Source organism: Prionailurus bengalensis, chromosome C2 (genome assembly GCF_016509475.1).
Source record: "Prionailurus bengalensis isolate Pbe53 chromosome C2, Fcat_Pben_1.1_paternal_pri, whole genome shotgun sequence".
Lineage (NCBI taxonomy): Eukaryota > Metazoa > Chordata > Mammalia > Carnivora > Felidae > Prionailurus > Prionailurus bengalensis.
This window is the reverse complement of record NC_057350.1, coordinates 146,210,204-146,229,372: the sequence shown is the minus strand read 5'-3', so window position 1 is coordinate 146,229,372 and position 19,169 is coordinate 146,210,204. Positions and strand designations below refer to the sequence as shown.

The 19,169-nt window shown below is 39.5% G+C and overlaps 1 protein-coding gene across 6 annotated transcripts in view; it reads right to left on the bottom strand.

The window, feature by feature from the left end:
• RBMS3 (RNA binding motif single stranded interacting protein 3) overlaps positions 1 to 19,169 on the bottom strand; it is a 1,080,848-nt gene that overhangs the window by 743,202 nt on the left and 318,477 nt on the right. The gene's annotated exons all lie outside the window — the stretch shown is intronic.

Sequence of the window (19,169 nt, the reverse complement as noted above, 5' to 3'; positions counted from 1 at the left end):
CTTTACCAAGCTTCTGTTCCCATGCCCTCATCTTTTCTCGAGGTATGCCCTTAGCCTACAGGACCCACCTCACCCAGAGTAGCCTCCCTGGGGGGTGGCTCCTGACCAGTGGTAGAAAAGTTTGGCTCCTTTGCCTAAAGGCAGGCAATGCTCCTGTTCCAAATTTTCCCCCTGGGACAAGGCTAAGCTGGACTTCTAAAAGCACACCCTTATCTAACTTCTCCCTTGTCCTACTCAGCTTCCTTGACTCCCTTAAAGGTTTTTTTTCATGAGCGCACTCCTTCAATAAATCACTTACACAAGAATCACAAGTTCTTCTTGTAGACAACGCTTCCTAAGAGTACATTTCCTCAGGTTTCGGCAAGATGTGGCATTCCTACTGGTTTCAATGAGGCATTTGGCCAGCATAATCAAATGAAAGCAACCAGTTGAACCTTGGGGAACCATACTTACGTATTTACAGGTCTGCCCTCAAGGTCTCAGAGGGGAAACAGATATGTAAATAAACAATCACAAATTAGTAAAATGCACATATATGAAAGGTGCTATAGAAATATAGAAGAAAGAGTCAATACCAATGCCTGGGAATTCACTGAAAGCTACATTGAGAGGGTAAGATTTGGATTCAATCACGAAGACATGAAGGTGGCTGAGATTTCCTCAGGTAGACAAGGGGGTGGGGGGAGGAGGCTGAACCAGAGAGAAAATGCCATGTGTTAACAGAGGTCTGAGTAACCATGTTGTGTTCACAAATCTGCAAGTAGTGTGGTATACAGGGTATAAGCTGCAAATTGGCACACTGCATATATGTGTAATGTACATATATACATTACACACACATAGAATTATATACAATTCATGATCAATTACACAATGGAGAACCAGAGAAACATTAAGTAGGAAAATGACATGGTTAGGTTTCTTTAAAATTTTTTAATTAATTGTTTCAAAAAGTTTATGTAAATAAAGCACAAGAAAAAACTCAAAAGGTACCAAAAGATATAAACATTGAGTTTGACAAAGAAGATTCTAGCAGCAATATAGAGAGCATATAGGAACGGATCTGCAGGAAGAAAGTTCGGAGAGTTAAGGTGCCAGAAACTCTGGACACTAGGAAGGGGCAGGATCTAGAGGAACTGATTTGTAATTAAGTCTAGTCATAAGCACGCAGATATGTGTTGGGGTCATTTTGTTTCTTGCACTTAGTAGGTGAGCAGGCACACAGACAGACCCCATACACCATTCAGGATACATCAGAAGGTACAGAACACCATGTGAGAAAGGCAAGAATAAAGTCTCACTCATGGGTCAGGCCCTGTTACCAGCAACAGGTCCCTCGGTGAAGAAAAGATTGTCTCATGAATGTTTCTGAATCTCCCTCTGTAAAACCATTCCCATACAGTTGATATCGTGCATCTTTTCCTTATATTAAAGGGACTTGTGTTCTTTGATTTCTCTGTAAATCACCATTATGCTTTTGACAGGCACACAGCAATCCATTACAATATCCCAGGGAAGAAGTGATAAGGGTCTAAACTAAGACAATGATCTAGGCAAGGGAAGTGGGGGGGGGGGGTAGGAGGGGACACTGTAATATTTATTTGGTAAAAATAAAATAAAGGCAAACTGGCTACTCTTTGAAAGTAGGATAAAGTAGAAAATGCTTATTTATACCATCTTAAAAGTCCTCACGCTTAGAAATGCCTCAGTGTTAGCCCACTAAAATAATTTTGAACAGCCTGTTGTTTGTTAAACCACAAAAGTGTATCAGTTCACAAAACTCAATTCAAGAGAGGCAGATAAGGAAAAGGGAAATAGAGACATAAACAAAAGCTATCTACCTAAACCACAAAAGTAAGATACGAACGTTTAGCTAGATTCGTAAACGAAGAAAACAAAAAAGGTGCCATTTTTCCCTTACAAGATTTCATCATTTAACTATGGGCGTGCTAAGTACAACCATGAATCATAGCTGCTTAGCACTGATGCTATTCTACTCTTCTCTAGGATAGGCCATTATGCCATTGCAGTTAAGAAACCAGGTCCAAGTCCAGCCAATGGGGAAGCATCATCTTAGGTCTCCAGTGACACCTGCCTCTTGCCAAAAATTAGCAGTCTCAGCTGTGAGCTGTAGCCTCCTGTTAGAAAGTTTTGTTAGTAACTTTTCTTGCAAGCACAGTGGGAAAAGGGAACGAAGATACTGTCCTTTTGACCACAAGGGTGTGCCTGGGAATTCTTTCACTCCTGAATCGAATGGGAGTAGACACATCCAGAGTTGGTCTACCCATCCCCCAGCTCCTATGCATATCATCTGCTAGAGGCTCACAGTTACCCTGCCTCCAGGTAAGTACCCACAGTCCCCACTTTCCAGGGAGAAATATTTTAATACGACTTATGCTCCAGAGTCCCTGAAGGTCAGGACAGAGCTGAGTGCTTTCACCTGAGAGCACATCACTGCTTGACTCCTCTCCCTTCCCTATTCTGCTTCCTTCACTTCCTTTACTTACTTGTTTGTTCCATTTGCCTCCTGAAAAGCACTCTTATAATACATCACTTAAACACAAATCTCTCCCTCAAGGTCTGCTTTTAGGAAACATGACCTAAAATAAAAGGGTTAAAAAAATATGGCTGGTTTCAAACAAAAACTGGCAACTGAGAATTTTTAGCAAAAAAAACAAAAAAACATAAACAAAACAGAGAACACTATTCAGTGATAATATTCATAATCCTAACAATACTGGCAAAAAGAGATGCTTATATTTTATTAGGTCTCAAAATAACATGATGGTCCAACAGAGAGGAGTTATGTAGTAATTACCCGTGACAACAGCAACATCACATCAGCGAGGCAGACTAACAATTACATGTTGTTTTCCTTGGAATTGTATTGACAGTGATACAACACTTGTACCACATTGTTATATTTGTATGCCATTAAGTATGTGACCTTGAAAAACAGTTGCTTAATCTTTCAGATCCTCAGTTTCCCTATCAGCAAGGTAAGTTTAAAATGCCGTCCTCCTATAATCATCATGAATATTAAATGAGCGTCTCCTGCGAAGCAATTAGCATAACACTTGGCTCTTTCCAAATATTAATTTCCTTCCACTTTCCTACCGTGTCACCATCAATTAATATTTCTTTATAACGTACTGACTGTATTGTGCCCTAATCAACACTAAGATTTAATCTAAGTTTATTCTTTTATCATTGTTCAAGGTGATGTGATTAGTATGAGTGACTATTTCCCATGCTTCTAAAAAACAAAACATGGGACACTGATGGGATTAGCTCACTTACTGTAGTGGCTATCTGTGTTTTTGCCTGCCTAGCATCTATCTATCTATCTATCTATCTATCTATCTATCTATCCATCCATCCATCCATCCTTCTTCCTTCCTTTTCTTTCTTCCTTCCTTTTCTTTTCTTCCTTCCTTCCTATTTATTTACTTATTTATTTATTTATTCATGGTGGTGGTGGTATGCTAATTCTTCCCTGGGGAAGTCCCTCTGTATTTCTGAATTTTTATTAAAGATGATCTCCTACCCATAGGAGGGCCGGGCTTCTGATTACAGATGAATTCCTACAAAATCAACAATGCACTATCCCACAGAGTATGTCCCGGTATCTATTATTAATCTGCCAAATGGGAACAGGGTGGCAGGAGATCCTGAGTCATACCAGGATGATTCTCACTGTTCAGAGAAGCATCCCTTCCAGACATGCCTCCCTCCATCCCACACATAGCACCAATTTGCCATCCCACCCCTAGACTATATGCAAGTATGCTTAGATTAGGTAGGCAGAGAAGAGACCAAAACCTCTATGGAACTCTTAGCAGGTAGCTCCTGGTCCATGGAAACGTAGGCCCATGTTATTCTGGAGACCAGGGACAGGTTCCCAAGGTGCCATGACATTCTCAGGACAGCTCACTTTGGTGTTTAGCCACTTAGAGCACCAAGTTCTCCTCCCCAATCCCTACGTTTAGTCTGTCTCTCTCAGAGAAGCTCCTTCAGGTCAAGTTCGTACCATTGCAAACTTATGCATTCATTGAATAGATATTCATTGTTTGGTGGTAACATTCAAGGCTCCTAGGTGGACTGAAAGATAACATTGGTAAGCAGAACTGTCAAAATCTTCAATTTTATATCTGGGTATGGGTGACCACAATGGTCAAGAAGCAGGTAAATAAGTGGACTAAATTGACAATTTCAGATAGCCATGAGAACTATGAAGAAAATAAGTTAGGTGAGTTGGTGGAGAGGGACCACCCTTTCTGCCAACCATTTGGTAGTGACAGAGGGTAGTTAAATTTAGTTTTTGTGGTTAGGAAGGGACTTTCAGGGGAGGTGACCTTCTTGTCTTTGTGTCAAAGAACTGTAGAAACTGACTTAAATGTTTTGAGAAGAGCAGAGGCCACCAAAACACGCACAGTGCACTAGTTATCTTAGCACATGTGTCCCACTGGCCTGTATTCATCTGAAACACAGGAACCCAGGACACCTTAGTTTAAAAAAAGAAAGGGCTCAAATCTTCTTGAATGCCACACACTTTATCTAACTTGTGGTTTGCTTTGTAAACATAAGAGATAAAATGACGTGGTTACCTGAATGCTTTGTTCCTTGAGAAGAAATCATTCTCTTTTTTTTCCCCCCTTTGGCATATTGATTACTCATTAATCCAGCAAAACAAAGGATTAATTAATCTCCATGGTTCAATGAAGAATAAATTAGCACAGTTTAAAATGGGCCTGATTCAATATTACAAATTGGAGGAAATGTTCCACACACTCTCTCTCCATTCACTTCTCCAAACCTAATCTCCAGAGAACAGTATTGGAAGACTGAATCTAGTTTGCATGATATTTTGTATTCTGGCTCCTTCTTTAAAATTCAGTCCCTTGAAATAATCATTACTTTCCCCAAACCCCACTTTAAGTATTTCCAAACACAGAAACAGCACCATTTTTTAAAAGTGTTTTAGACATATTACTTATCTGAAACAACCTTTTCCTTTGTAGAAAACAATCTGAATAGCCAGTTTTTCAAAACTGAAAATAATACAGCAGCCACATACATTCAGGCATTTACATAATTGTCCGATTATTTCTCCCGGCACATGAAAAAGATTCATACATATCATCATATTCAGTCCGAATGCTTCCGTAAACTACAAAACATGTGTAGGTGCTGTCTCTGAGCATCCTCAGGAAAAAAAAATGGTGTGTTTTCTAAAGTCATCTTTTTTTGGTTCTAAATTGAGTTTTTTCAGAGCTATAAAAGAAATCCAATGTCAGATGCGCAGAATGCATTAAGGGGTAAGATCTACACTTGTAAAGAAAATGCTGCTATTTGAGACGTCGATATCTAAGAGATGATATCCCCTTTCAGTGCCCACTCCCCATTTTTTGTTGTTGTTGCAATTACATTAGCTTAAAGGCATTGTGCATGTAGAATCAGCCCCCAGATACATAGCCAAAATTCCTATTAAGAGGTAACATTTGAAAGAGCAGAGAATGAAAAGCGGTAAGACTTGTCTTGGTCGCCTATAAGCATATCTTTATTGTTAGATATTCTAAGATAATGGTTTCATTTTCTGCTTCTCTCTTTGATGAGATTATAAATAATTTTCAAATATGGATTTTAAGGTAATAAATGAAAAACCGGCTCTTTTCTGTAAGGATCAAGAAACCAAAATCTTATAATGTATTAAATCCCAGCTACTAGATATTTACTTCTATAGTATAGTATCAACATAGCATAATATAGTGTCAAGAGGAAACTATCTACTTATTGCCAAGGCAAAGTATACGGTGTGTGCTAATACAGTATGGTTGAAAGAGTTCAGGACTGGGAATTAATGTATGTGGTTTCTCATTCAGACTGCCCCTCCCTACTTGGCCTAGGCAATTCCTGCATTCTCCAGAGGCCAGCCTCCTCACCTGGAGAATAAGAGGTTACATCAGATGGACTATAAGGTCATGTCCAACTCTACAGCTGTATGACTCAATAATTTAGCTGACTATTCCTGACGACATAGTTAAAATGACATTGGCTTTAGATTCTATATTTAGAGACCAGGTACCTTTGGCAACATAAAGCTTTTAGGGAGCCAAGCTGGCAATGAGACTTGCAAAAGGCAAGGGGAAGCAATGTTGTTGCCGGCAAAGAGCCATGGATTGTTACGTATCCAAGAGACCCCAAACCATCCCAGGCCATGCCCGTGGTCACAGTGACCTGGAGACCAGTACTTGGGAGAATTCTTTGAAAAGAAGGATAACACTTCACTAAAACGCTACCCTCTCTCTGACTTTGTTGTCAGATGGGCCTGGGATCAGAACACGTGCTAAAGGCTGGGGAAGACTTCTGAACACCTCCATCTGCGCATGTATAGAATGGACAGTGAAAAACATACTCTGAGTCTTTTTGTGAGCATTAAATAAAACAGTGATTGAAAAGCACGTTGTAATATATCTCTTCTCATTTTTAGCAGTTTTTATAAACTCCTCTGACCTTCAGACAGAAATGAACCTGCACTGAGGCTCACCTACCCCATATGTTTTAGAAACACTAAATCATTCCAACAGCAACCAAAGAATTTCTCAGTAGGTAACAATTTACTTGCTTAGAGTTAAATTCAAGTGTTTTGTTTTATTAAAACAAGCAAAACAAAGGTAATAAGGTTCCATTTCTGCTTTTAGCTGAACATTTGTATGAATGTAATTATAGCTGTGCTCCATAAATCTGACAGCCATTTTCAAACCCGATTGGTAGATTTTATGCAAGTATATGCACAGCACATTATGCCGCACTGTTTCAGTTACAAATGACACATAAATACAGCAGCATGAAAATTTAGAGAACCACTTGGAGACCTGCAGAACGCCAAAAAACAACTCCAATATACAGACTACAAGCCCGGAATACCCACGGCCTTGATGTCTGTCATTGGTCATGCTGGGCAGGGAAGCCTTTGCCTTCTGATCTAATCAACTTCAGAATGATTGTGAAGCCAACAGCTGTGTCAGAGCAATTGGAAAAACTGATTCAGAACAAAGGGGAAGACCCATCTCTCTAGGACATCTCCCTCCGGAACATACGCTAAGCTTCAGTGGAATGTATAAATATTTCATTCACTATTTTGTACTACATTCCTCCCATGATTTATACGTCCAAGCCATTACTTTTAAAAGTACATTAACGTACCCTTTTAAAGGTGCCTCCTCTGACTGCCCTCTTCCCTTACTTAATGAGCTTAGGGGGATTAGAACCCTAGGCAGAATCTATGGCTACTCTGTGTAACATCACAGGGTATCAAAATATAAACTCATTTACTTTCAATTTGTTGAAGTGTACCTTCCGGCAGGACAGTTGCTATGTGGGATGTTTTCTGTTTGGGGCTTTCTTTCATGTATGATATTGGAGAGGGACAGGCTGGCTTCCGAAAAAATGGCATATGGATGTAATGAAATATTGCCTTTCTAATTTCCTCTGGCATCTGAAGTGAACAGGTAGAAATGGGGGGAGAGGCATGCAGAGGAAGAGTAGGAAGAGGAAAACTGGTGTGAAACCACTAGAAAGAGCTGGAGGTCCACAAGCTGGCTCACTAATCCTTTTACAGTCTCGCAGTTGGGCCAGAGGATTCAAGTACATAGAACTGACAGGATCCACATGGCCTCCTTCAGTTGCTGACTTCTGTCTCTGCAAATTATAACAAACTCCAGAGTGGGGTGTCTGGGTTGTTCAGTCAGTTAAGCATCTGACTTCAGCACAGGTCATGATCTCGCGGTTTGTAGAGTTCGAGCCCCGTGTCGGGCTCTGTGCTGACAGCTCAGAGCCTGGAGCCTGCTTGGGATTCTGTGTCTCCCTCTCTCCATCCCTCCCCTGCTCACACTCAGTTTTTCTCTCTCTCTCAAAATACAAATAAACATAAACCAATTTTAGATATAAATTAAAAAAAAAAAAAAAAGAAATTCCAGAGTTCAATTGGATTGGGATCAATGCAATTTATGATTAAGCCTGATTTGGTGATTTTTACTTCCTAATAGTGACTTTACTTAAAATTTAGAAAGATGTGGGCCAGAACACTACTTAGTATCCTCTAAGTCAGGAAATATAGGATTTAAAATATGTTATTTCCATGTTTTATGGGGTTCCTGGGTGGCTCAGTCAGCTAAGTAGCCGACTCTTGATTTCAGCTCAGGTCATGATCTCACAGTCGGTGGATTGGAGCCCTGTGTCAGGCTCTGTGTTCATTGCACAGAGCCTGCTTTGGATCCTGTCTCCCCCTTTCTGGTCCTCTCTTACTTGCACATGTGCTCTCTCTCTCTCTGTGTCAACAACAAATAAATGTTAAAAACAATTATAAATAAATAAAAATGTATTATTTACATGATTTAATGATAAGGTAACTGATTTGTGGCGCCTGGGTGGCTCAGTCAGTGAAGCGTCCAACTCTTGATCTCACCTCAGGGCTTGATCTCAGGGTTGGGACTTCAAGCTGCACACTGGGCTCCAGGCTAAGTATGGAGCCTACTTAAAAAAATAGTAATAATGGGGCACCTGGGTGGCTCAGTCTGTTAAGTGTCTGACTTTTGGTTTTGGCTCAGGTCATGATCTCATGGCTTTGTTGGTTCAAGCCCTGTGTCAGGCTCCGTGCTGACAGCACAGAGCCTGCTTGGGATTCTCTCACTCCCTCTCTCTCTCTGTCCCTTCCCCACTCACGCTATCTCTGTCTCTCAAAATAAATAAATAAACTGAAAAATTCTTTTGTTATAAAGTTTCAAAATGTTAAAATAATGAAGATGATGATGATGACAATGATGGTGTAACTGTGATTTTTCTTAACCTCCAGAGAGTTGAAATAGCTAAAAAATTAAAACAAGGGGTCAATTTCATCTGGAAAAAAAGCATAATACACTAATTCTTTTTCCTGCTACCAGATATTTTGGGTACCCTCAAGTGTTCCTGTGCCCCTAAATACAACCAGAGCTGCAACGGTGAAGAACAAATGCTTCAGAATGTGTTTTCATTTCTCTCGTTCAATCAAAGGTTCCTGTCCAGGTAGGTCCCTGCTCAGTTCACCCTCGTGTCCATCCTCGCAACCCGCACGCCCACTAGAGAGGTGATTGGTGCACAGATTGTGTTTCCCGAGCTCCTGGGTCTGCTAGCTTCTGCCTGGGTTCCATCTGGCCAGAGGCTGGATAGCAGGGAGAAAGACGATGTAAGTCATTCCCTCCTTCTTCTCTGCTTTTGGAGGCTTCTCCATCAGCAAGTAGCTTCTCTGTAGTTTCAGCTTCTACAAGCTGCCACTTCTCTGGGGCTCCAGCTACATAACATTTTCCATTCATCTCCATGCTAGCATTTGACAATAGCTTCCTGCCATTGATAATCTCATAGAGCCCTGTTTGGCTTCTAGTTCTTTTGTCACTCTCTACACAATTCCCTGCAACAAGCTCCTTTTTAACAAATAATTAGCATGGATTCTGTGCTTCTGGCTGGCCTCTCACTGACAGAGCTCAGCAGCAATTTATAGACTATTAATTTTTCTTTAGTTCATTCAACATTTGTTGAGTACCTACATGCAGCAAGCACCATCTGAATTGCTAAAGGTACAGCAGCAAATGAGGCAAACAGCATGTTTGTTCTCATGAAGCTCCCTAAGTTTCAAGAAGATGGACAGTAAACTAAAATGTAAAATAACAGATAATAGCAAGAGAAATGCAGAGAATGCAAGGTAGATGATGTGAAGGTGAGAGACGGAGTACAACTTTAGCCTGGAGAGTTACAGAAAGCCTGACTGAGGAGGCACCAGTCGAGCTGAGACGCGAAGGACAAGAAGGGAGCAGCTATGTCACAGAGGGGAAAGGAGCACTCTAGGCAGAGACAGAGAAACGAGCTGGAAGGAGTTTGGAATGGTTGAGCAACACACAGGCAAGGGAAGAAAAGCTCAGGAGAATAAGCAGGAGTCAAAGATGGAGGTAGAAAACCCGTCATGGAGGTAGGAGTTTGAATTTTATTTTTCTAAGTGGGTTTGGAAGCCATTAGGGAGTTTCAAGCAGGGGTAGGGAGCATGATTTCATTTACAGTTTTAGAAAATTACTATGACGGCTTTTGTGGGAGTGGATTATGGGAGGGCAGGGGGGAAGGCTTCGAGATGAGTCTTCTCTATTGCCAGAGCACCTATCATGGTGGAGGTCAGGCTAGGGCGGTAGCAGGAGAGAGGGAGGCAATGTAACTGCTGTCAGAAGGGAGAGCTTATGGGATCGTTGAACAGAATGTGAGCGGGTAAGGCTAAGGCCGAAGAATGAAGGATAACCGTGATTTTTTTGGTTGAGCAACTGGATGGATCCTTAAACCAAAATCATTCGTGATCATATTTTTGTCATCTTACTCTAGTTAACTTTCTTCTCTTGGGAAATATTCATATATAACATAAACAAGGTATTGGTTTCATTCCCCAACATTTCATTTTGAAGATTTTCAAACCTTTGAAAATTGTACAAGGACAATGCTATGAACACCCATATGTTCCCTTACCCCTATTCACTGGTTTCAATATTTTGCTACAGCTACTTATAATGCTTTTTCTCTATGTAGCCCCACATATGTATATATATGAACATAGTTTTGCTGAAACATTTAAAAGAAAGTGGCAGACAGGACACTTTCCCTCTTGATTCTTCAGGACATATCTGCGAAGAACCAAGATGTTCTCCTGTAGAGCTAGCCTATTTTCACTTCCAAGATTTTTACTTTAATGTTATACTATTATCTAACATGTAAGTCCTATTCACATTTCCCCAAATGTTCCCACCCACCCACAAATTGTTTCTTATGCCCCTTATAGCACCCCCCCACCAAAATCTGGTATCCGATAAAGAATCATTCAGTTCTCATGTCTCTGTTGTCTTCTTAATCTAAAAAAAAAACTCAATCTTTTTGTTTTGTTGTTGTTGTTTGTTTCATGATCTTGACTTTTTTAAACATTTCAAGCCTGCTAAAATGTCCCTCAGTGGAAATTTGTCTCTTTTACCAACATTAAAGACAAACTTTACTTGGTGGGATCACTACAGAGATGATATTGTGCCCTTCTTAGTTCATCAGCCAGGAGACACATGCTATTATGGACCAGATAAGTTTGATCACTGGGTTAGGATGGTGACTTTTTGGTTTTAATGAGTACCATTCTTTTTGTTTTTGTTTTTCAATGTTTCTTTATTTTTGAGAGACAGAGTGCAAGTGGGGGAGGGGCAGAGACAGAGGGAGACACAGAATCCAAAGCAGGCTCCAGGCTCTGAGCTGTCAGCACAGAGCCCAATGTGGGGATCAAACCCAAGAACCGTGAGACCATGACCTGAGCCAAAGTCAGATGCTTAACCAACTGAGCCACCCAGGCGCCCCAACCAATACAGTTTTAATAGCCCTTACCACCTGTTACAATCCTTATCCAACTCATTAGAGAAATTTCTCTTTGCTATTTAAAATATGAGAACAGCCACTGTATAGAATGTGCATAAAAATGTCCACCCTCATAAAGGTGGATGGCTCTCTGGAAATAGAGGAAAAGTAGCAACAGCGATAGTGAAAGAAGGCCATATGTGTGTCACCCATCTTAAACAAGCAGCTGTAGCTAGTTTCTATTAGCAGTAACTCTTGGGAGAAAAGTTAGAACATAGTATGAGTAGAAGATGATATGCAGATCTATAAATGATCACTGAAAGTGAGTTCCTCCATGTATTATGCCAATAATTTGCTTGAAATAAGTGCCACAGGCTAATTCCATAAAAGAAAATTTATGCAAATATCTGTGCCAACAATATGCTGGATAGTCTTCCCCTTGTCTTCACAATTAATCCTCAGGAAAAACCTTGCTTTTTCATACATGTAATAAAGATTCAGAAAGGTTCTCTAGGGGCACCTGGGTGGTTCAGTCGGTGAAGCGTCCAACTTTGGCTCAGGCCATGATCTCAAGGTCTGTGAGTTCGAGCCCGGCGTCGGCCTCTGTGCTGACAGCTCAGAGCCTGGAGCCTGCTTTGGATTCTGTGTCTCCCTCTCTCTCTGCCCCTCCCCTTCGCATGCTCTGTCTCTCTCTGTCACAAAATTAAAAAAAAAAAATTTTTAATAAAAAAAAAAAGAAAGGTTCTCTAACTTTCAATAGTTCAAATCCTCAAATTTAATTCTCAAAATTAATTCTCAAAGTTAACATATGCCAATTTGCCATTTGAATCTTTACCAACGTTACTCTAAAATACATGTACTTTCCAGCCAAGCTTTGAAGGTTCACACTTCAGACTTGTAAAGTCATCATACTTTTCCTTGATTATAATCATGAAAAGGAATGGGAACAGATGAAGAAACAAAGTAGCATAAACAAACACTTTGTTTTTCTCATAAATGAAGGGAAAATGGGAAAAGAAGATTTTTTTTCCTTCCAACTATAATACCTTAAGGGAAAATAATAAAAAATAAATAATAAAAATAAATAAAATTACCTTATGGGAAATAAAATTTTTTTAAATAAATAAATATGGGTAAAATAAAATAATAACCTATAATACCTTATGGAAAAAAATAATGAATTCCAATGAGAATTGGAAATATAACACTGTGGTTAAAAATCTCAATATAAGTTACAATGAAGTTATGTAATGATTGTAAGTGTTACTTTTAAGGAATTTTTCATAGCTCTCTCTGTAAAATTCTTTCCGACAATTTTTAACCCATGTAAGGAATCCTTGATGGTTGGTTGGTATTATTAAGTTCATTTAAAGTCTCAGCACTGTGTACTTCAATCCAAAGACACTGACTGATTTACGGTGAAGAAGGTCTATAGAAAATTGGTCTATACAATTGAGGGCAATGGAAAAATTGGCCAGAATAGTAGATACACAATTCTTTGCAATTACTGCAATGGACCTATACATCATTTACTGTGGAGAATAATAGTAACCACTGAGTGGTCAATGTAAAAATCCTGAGAGGAAGTGGGATTGAATAAGATAAGGCTCTTATCCTTAAGTGCCCTAAATTCTGTTTAGCCCTTAACTTTTTGATCTGGAAATAATAGCAAGAACTATTTCAACAAAGTTTCTTTAAACACACTGCATTGAGCCTCAAAGTTCCCCCAATCTGTCACATTACTTCATTTCTTTAATCATCCTCAACTTCTGCAGGAACTATGCCTTCTAAACAGTGGTAAAAGTGAAAGCCTTGGAATAGATAAATGAGATGAATAAATATTTTCTTAGTGCAATCAGTTTGTTTGTTTGTTTGTTTGTTTGTTTTTTTATATCACTTTCTAGCATGCCCAGAGTATTACCTCATGATGAATGCAACAATAACAGGCTTTAGGCAAAGAAAAAAAATTGACCCTTGTACTTCAAGTTTCCTAACCTTTCAATGTTAGGAAATTATCTGCTTGAGAGTCCTTTGATTTTGCTTATTTTGACTGTTTATCTTCCTTAAAGCATTAAGATCAGTGAAGAGATAAAATGTTTATAAAATATTAAGTATTTAATTTTAAAATATAGGCATTTTCCCTCAAGGATCTCTAATTCTTTAAAATATTGGCTCTCCATTTATCATAATATCTCATTTGATAAGCAAAAGGCCAGGGGTTTTGATATTCAAGGATAAAACCCAGGTATGCAGAACATTTGAATAAAACTCCCCAGAGTGACATAATAGAATGACAGCATGAGAGAATAAGAGACAAAGACAGAGAGAAAAATGAATACATTCCTGAATTTCCCTTCATTCTGAACTTTAAGTTACTGAATTCCACTCCTTTTAGCCCCTTTTAAATATTAATAACAATTGAAAAAAAATACAAGAACATGGAGTGGATATCTTTCAGGAAAAGACAAGATATTTGGGTTCTAATTTGGCTCTGAAACTATCTACTTCTATGAATTTGGAAAATTCTCTGGTACTCTTTATGCCTCTATAAATGAAGGGGTTGTACTAACCCCTTTCCAGCTCTAAGATTTCACATCCCCATAACTGGAAAGTTTACAGAACTGTTTTTCTCATAGCCCATTGCACAAGGTTCTGGGTAGAGAGGATCTCTATCCAACACATCTTTAATTTTCAAAACAATACTTAGACTGCTTTCTATACATTTATTTCTTAACCTGTGTCGGGGGGTGGGGTACCCTTATACAGAAAACAGCAAAAAAACCTCCCATCTCATATCTTGCAATAACGTTAATTTGGACATAAGACTACTGGCAACTGCCTCTTAGACCCTAAAATTCTGTCAACTGGCTGAGCTAGTTCACCTCAAGTATTTCATTAAGCTATCATTAATATGAGTAAACATTCTGTGCTTCTGAAGTTTTGGACCCCACTTACAGGGCTGTGTTGGGATTTTAGTGATATGTCTGAGTCTATGTGTATATGTTTATCTCAGCAAATATAAAGTCAAAGGTGGTCATTTCCTACCTTGTGGTTTCCGATGAATTTTGTGCTAAGTATAAAAAGATTTTGAACTGTCAGTGGAGGGAGAAAGGTTGCTATTTCAATGATTCCACTGGATGTTCTGGATGCCTCCACATCCTTTCTGTTGCTGGAGTATTTCCTGATCAATGGTTTCACACCCACAGGACAGTGGCCTGAGAGTCCCAAGAAAGCCATCACAGAAAAGCCATCAAAGAAAGAAACATATTCAGATGGAAGGAGTCAATTCTAACACCTAACCGTAGGAAAATCTCACAGACACAATGCAAACGCGCCCTCTAAAACAATTCTCCATCTTAGTTCCTTTCTCAGCATTTTTATAGACAGGATTTTTTTCTCTCCCCAGTTGAACAAGAAAGAACAAAAGTAGATTCCCCAAAGGAGGAATCATTCGTACTAAGTTTCTTTATGTAGGTCACCTCTGATGTGTTCTTGGTTGCAGTTCAACTGCTAAATTTCAGATGTCAGGCTTTCAGTTCTGATGGTTCTGCACATAAATTCTATTGCTTTCAAAAAGAGTAATTGTTTAAATTCCCCGTTTGAATATTGAAGGAAACTATATGTTTGACAGATGTTAAATACGTTATCAGTTATGTTAGGAGCATGGTACAAAATGCTAAAATATTTTACTCTGAGGTGTCTCTGTGTATGTACGTTTTAATATGAGAAAAGGAAGTAAATGTTTCCCATTAAGCAAGTGTCTAATTTAAAGACAGTAACCACACCTATATTCAAGTAGATTATAAACGTATGTCCTTTGTGGTGACCAGCCTCTCACATACAAGGCCCGTTTTCCTAACTTTTCCCCTTCTCCAGATTTCAGTCTAATAGATATTGCTCGATGAGCCCTCTTGCTGTCTATTCTAACTGTCATTGTTTGGGTTCAAGCCTTTGGCAAGTCATTGTTTACTTCCAATCCCATAATCCATCCTCTACCATCAGGTGTTTCTAAGAAATACATCTTGCCAATCCACCTCTGCTTAAGAACCTTCCTTGTTTCCTCACTACCTATGGGGAAAAAAAAAAGTCAGACACCCTAACGTGGCCTTCAAAATCTCTGATAACCTGTTGCCAATTTCATTACTCAACCTCATTCATCTGTGTGCTTATTTAATCATTCGCAATACAACCAAAGTGCCCTGCTAAAATACCCGTTGGCCCACTAAAGTGGAAGCTCCACAAGGTATAAGGTTCCTTTATTTCATTCACTAATGTTTATTAAACATCTAGGCCAGGCGTTAGGTAGATGCTTAAGATTTTTTTTAAGTTTTTTAATGTTTCTTTATTTTTGAGAGAGAATGAGAACAAGCAGGGGAGGGGCAGAGAGAGAAGGAGATAGAAGACCTGAAGTGGGCTCCGCGTTGGCAGCACAGAGGCCGACGCGGGGCTCGAACTCATTAACCGTGAGATCATGACCTGAGCCAAAGTCGGACACTTAACCGACTGAGCCACCCAGGCGCTCCTTAAGATTTTTCTTTTTTTTAAATTAATGAGTTCAGCAATACTTGCTGAGTACTTTTTACGTGCCACATAGAAGCCTGGCATTGCGAATCCAGCAATGAAAGTCATTATGTCTATTTTTAAGGAATTGGCCGGGTAAATTTCCATGGATGATGACTTCAGTGTGCATCTGTGACTAAGAGTCTGATTTCTATGGCGATTAGTATACTTAAGCAGCACAGTCATAGTCCATTAATCTCTCTTTCTTTTGCAAACTAAGGATTCATTTAATGTTTATTAAATAAATTAATCTAAGAATGTAATTAAAACTGAATGTCTGAAGGTTGTGGTAGGCAAATAATGGCCCCCAAACATGTCCAGATCCTGGCTCTAGGAACCTGTGAATACGTCACATTACATGACAAGGGAACACATTTGCAGATGTGATCAAGGTTAAGCACCTGGAGATGGGAAGATTATACCAGATGATCCAGATGGACCCAGTCTAATCGCATGAAGAAGAAAAAGGAATCAGAGATATATAAATTGAGAACAAGTCGTCTGGGCATTGCTGGCTTTGAAGATGGAACAAGAGAAATAAATAAGAGCCAAGGAATGTGAAGATCTCTCAAAGCCAGAAGAGCTCTCAGCTGATGGTCAACAAGAAAATAGGGACTTCAACCCGCAACTGCAAGGAACTAAATTCTGCCAGAAACTCAAATAAGGAAATGGAGCCTCCAGGAAAGAATGCAAACCTCCCAACTTTTCTCTTTTAACCTGGTTAGACACTTATCAGACTTCTGACCTCACAAAACTGTAAAAGAATAAATTTGTGTTGTTTTCAACCAATAAGTTTGTGATAATTTGCAGAAGTCGCAAATCTCGAAAGATCAGCCAAAGTGAACCTCTGACATGGGTCCCCATGACCAAAAAGAAAATAACTATCTTCAAAATTACGACAGTACAACCTCAACATGTTATGACAAAGAACACAGACACAGAAAATTAGCTATGTTTCCAGATAAAACAAAAGGGTTTTTCAGTAGCGGAATTTTGGTAAAATCATTTTCCAAAATGATAATGACTAATTGGATCATCAGAAATAGCCTTAGGACTTTGAACTGTACTCTGAAAAAAGCTATACACATGTAACCTTTGGAATGTGCTTTCAAACTTTTATACCCCTTGAAAGCTAACTTTGACATCAGTTAGAGTTTTGAGTCACAATGTTCCTCTCAGTCCAGAAAGCCCCAAGAAAAAAACACAAACAACGGTCCAAGAATGGCCCTTTGAAAGTAAGGAAGCCCAAGGGTATCAACTGAAAAGGAAATTTCCTTAGCCATGAAAGCACAAGTTGGCACAAGGCTGTCATTTGCATCCATGTAGATTGTCCTCCACATAATGGGCAGGTTGTGGCTAAAAGTCAGGCCACATTCTTCTCACAAAGCCATGTGCCTTGGCACGGGGCAGTGACTTCTCAGCACAAGGGCCCCTGGACAGCAACACCTTAGTGCCAACCAGATGATGCCCAGCATATCTGGGAAGTTGTGCTGGGAAGTTGTGCTATGCAGACCCTGAACATCTTTTCATAGTGTTCCTGCCAAGAATTGTCCAGGAAGGCTGCTTTCCCCAAGAAGGGTGGTATTTTCTAATTCTTACAATGGTATCACGTGTGTGAACGGTGGCTCTGGCTCAGCCTGAAAACACTGGGCATATTTGTTTACTGTTCATGTTATTGTAGCCAGATTTTAAAAAATAATAATAAAATAAAAAGAGGCTAAGATCTGGATTTACAAGTGTTACAGGAGCAGATGAAAGTGGAGGTTATAAGGCTCTGTTAGAACTAAGTCCAATGACCCAGTCGAAGGAGGGTCACAGAGATTCGGAGCACAGTGACACAAGGCTTTAATTAATGTTCTTGCAAGGACAGGCACACAGTGTGTCTGATGGGGCAGTCACAGCAGACAATTTATCTCCTAGCACACAAGCCCCGTCCCTGGCTCCTCATTGGCTGAGCACTACAGAGGTTACAGCCTTACCTGGACTCGCCTACATTCATGTAAGGCAAAGAGTGGTCTGACTGGAACAAATGTCCATCCCTTTGAGTTGACTCAGAGACTTTCAGTCCCTCCTCCTTTTGTTCTTCCCCCTCATGCTAATTGCAAAGGCTGTGAAAATAAGCCCAAGAAATGGAGAGAGGCAGAAGAACCAGGAAGTGAAATGTCTAAGGGTTTGGGACTCCATTGTTGTCAGGGAGGGGAGGGGGTCATACATATCTCCAATAGGTTGTATTGTACCTATTGTTAATTAGACAGCACAGCTTTTATTTGGTCTTTCTGAAAAGGAATCATCTCCCTTATTTCTCATAGTTCTGTCCCAAAAAGAAACAAAAGATAATTGGGGGAGTTTTAGGTACTCACTACGGTGCATACTACACCTTATGCTCAATCTAGAAGGCATGAAAATAAAAAATTCACCCGGAACTATTTCTGTCCTCGAACTGTGGACTCCCCTCCAGAATCTCCCTGCTTTGGTCTCTCTTCAATGCTTTCAGTTAGTTGTTCTTTATATTTTGCCCAGAGTTTATATTTGTTATCTACAGAAAGCTTGGTCTAATAGGAGTTTCTCTGTCATACTGGAAGCAAAATTCCTCACAAGCTTTACTTTTGTCAAATGTGTCCAGATGTTTGGTTTGCCCAAAAATGCTGATCATAAATAGCCCTACCATATACTTCAATTTTCTTCTGAGGCTCCAGATTTAAGCCTTTGTCCTGGCATATCATCCAGTTTAGCATTTGTACTAAACTATTCTAGCTTCGACAACAGAAAAATGTAGTCACCCTACACATAAGCAAGAACATCGTATGTTCCAGAAGACAAATCAAGCCTAAGAAGGACTCCTGAGATAGCAAGAAAAGTTTGCTTCCATACTTATCTACCTTTTACCCAAGGAGAAAACACTACGTTTGAAGACACCCTGGGGACAGTAACCTATTTCTATGTTAATTATGATAATACTCTGCCTAAGCACTCTTTTGTTGAAATTTAATCCCATTTTCTCTCATCTTGTACTTTGTATAAATTGATAGTGTGTTCTTTTCTTCCTTAAAATTACCCTTTTATACTTAAAGAGACTTAGGAAATCACCTCTTAGCCAAATCTTCCAGGCTGAGTACCCCCAATACCTTGTTCTCCAATCAGAAGTACTATTTACCTTCATTTTAATCATTTGATTTGCCGTCCTTCACTCTGAACAGCATTCCAAATTG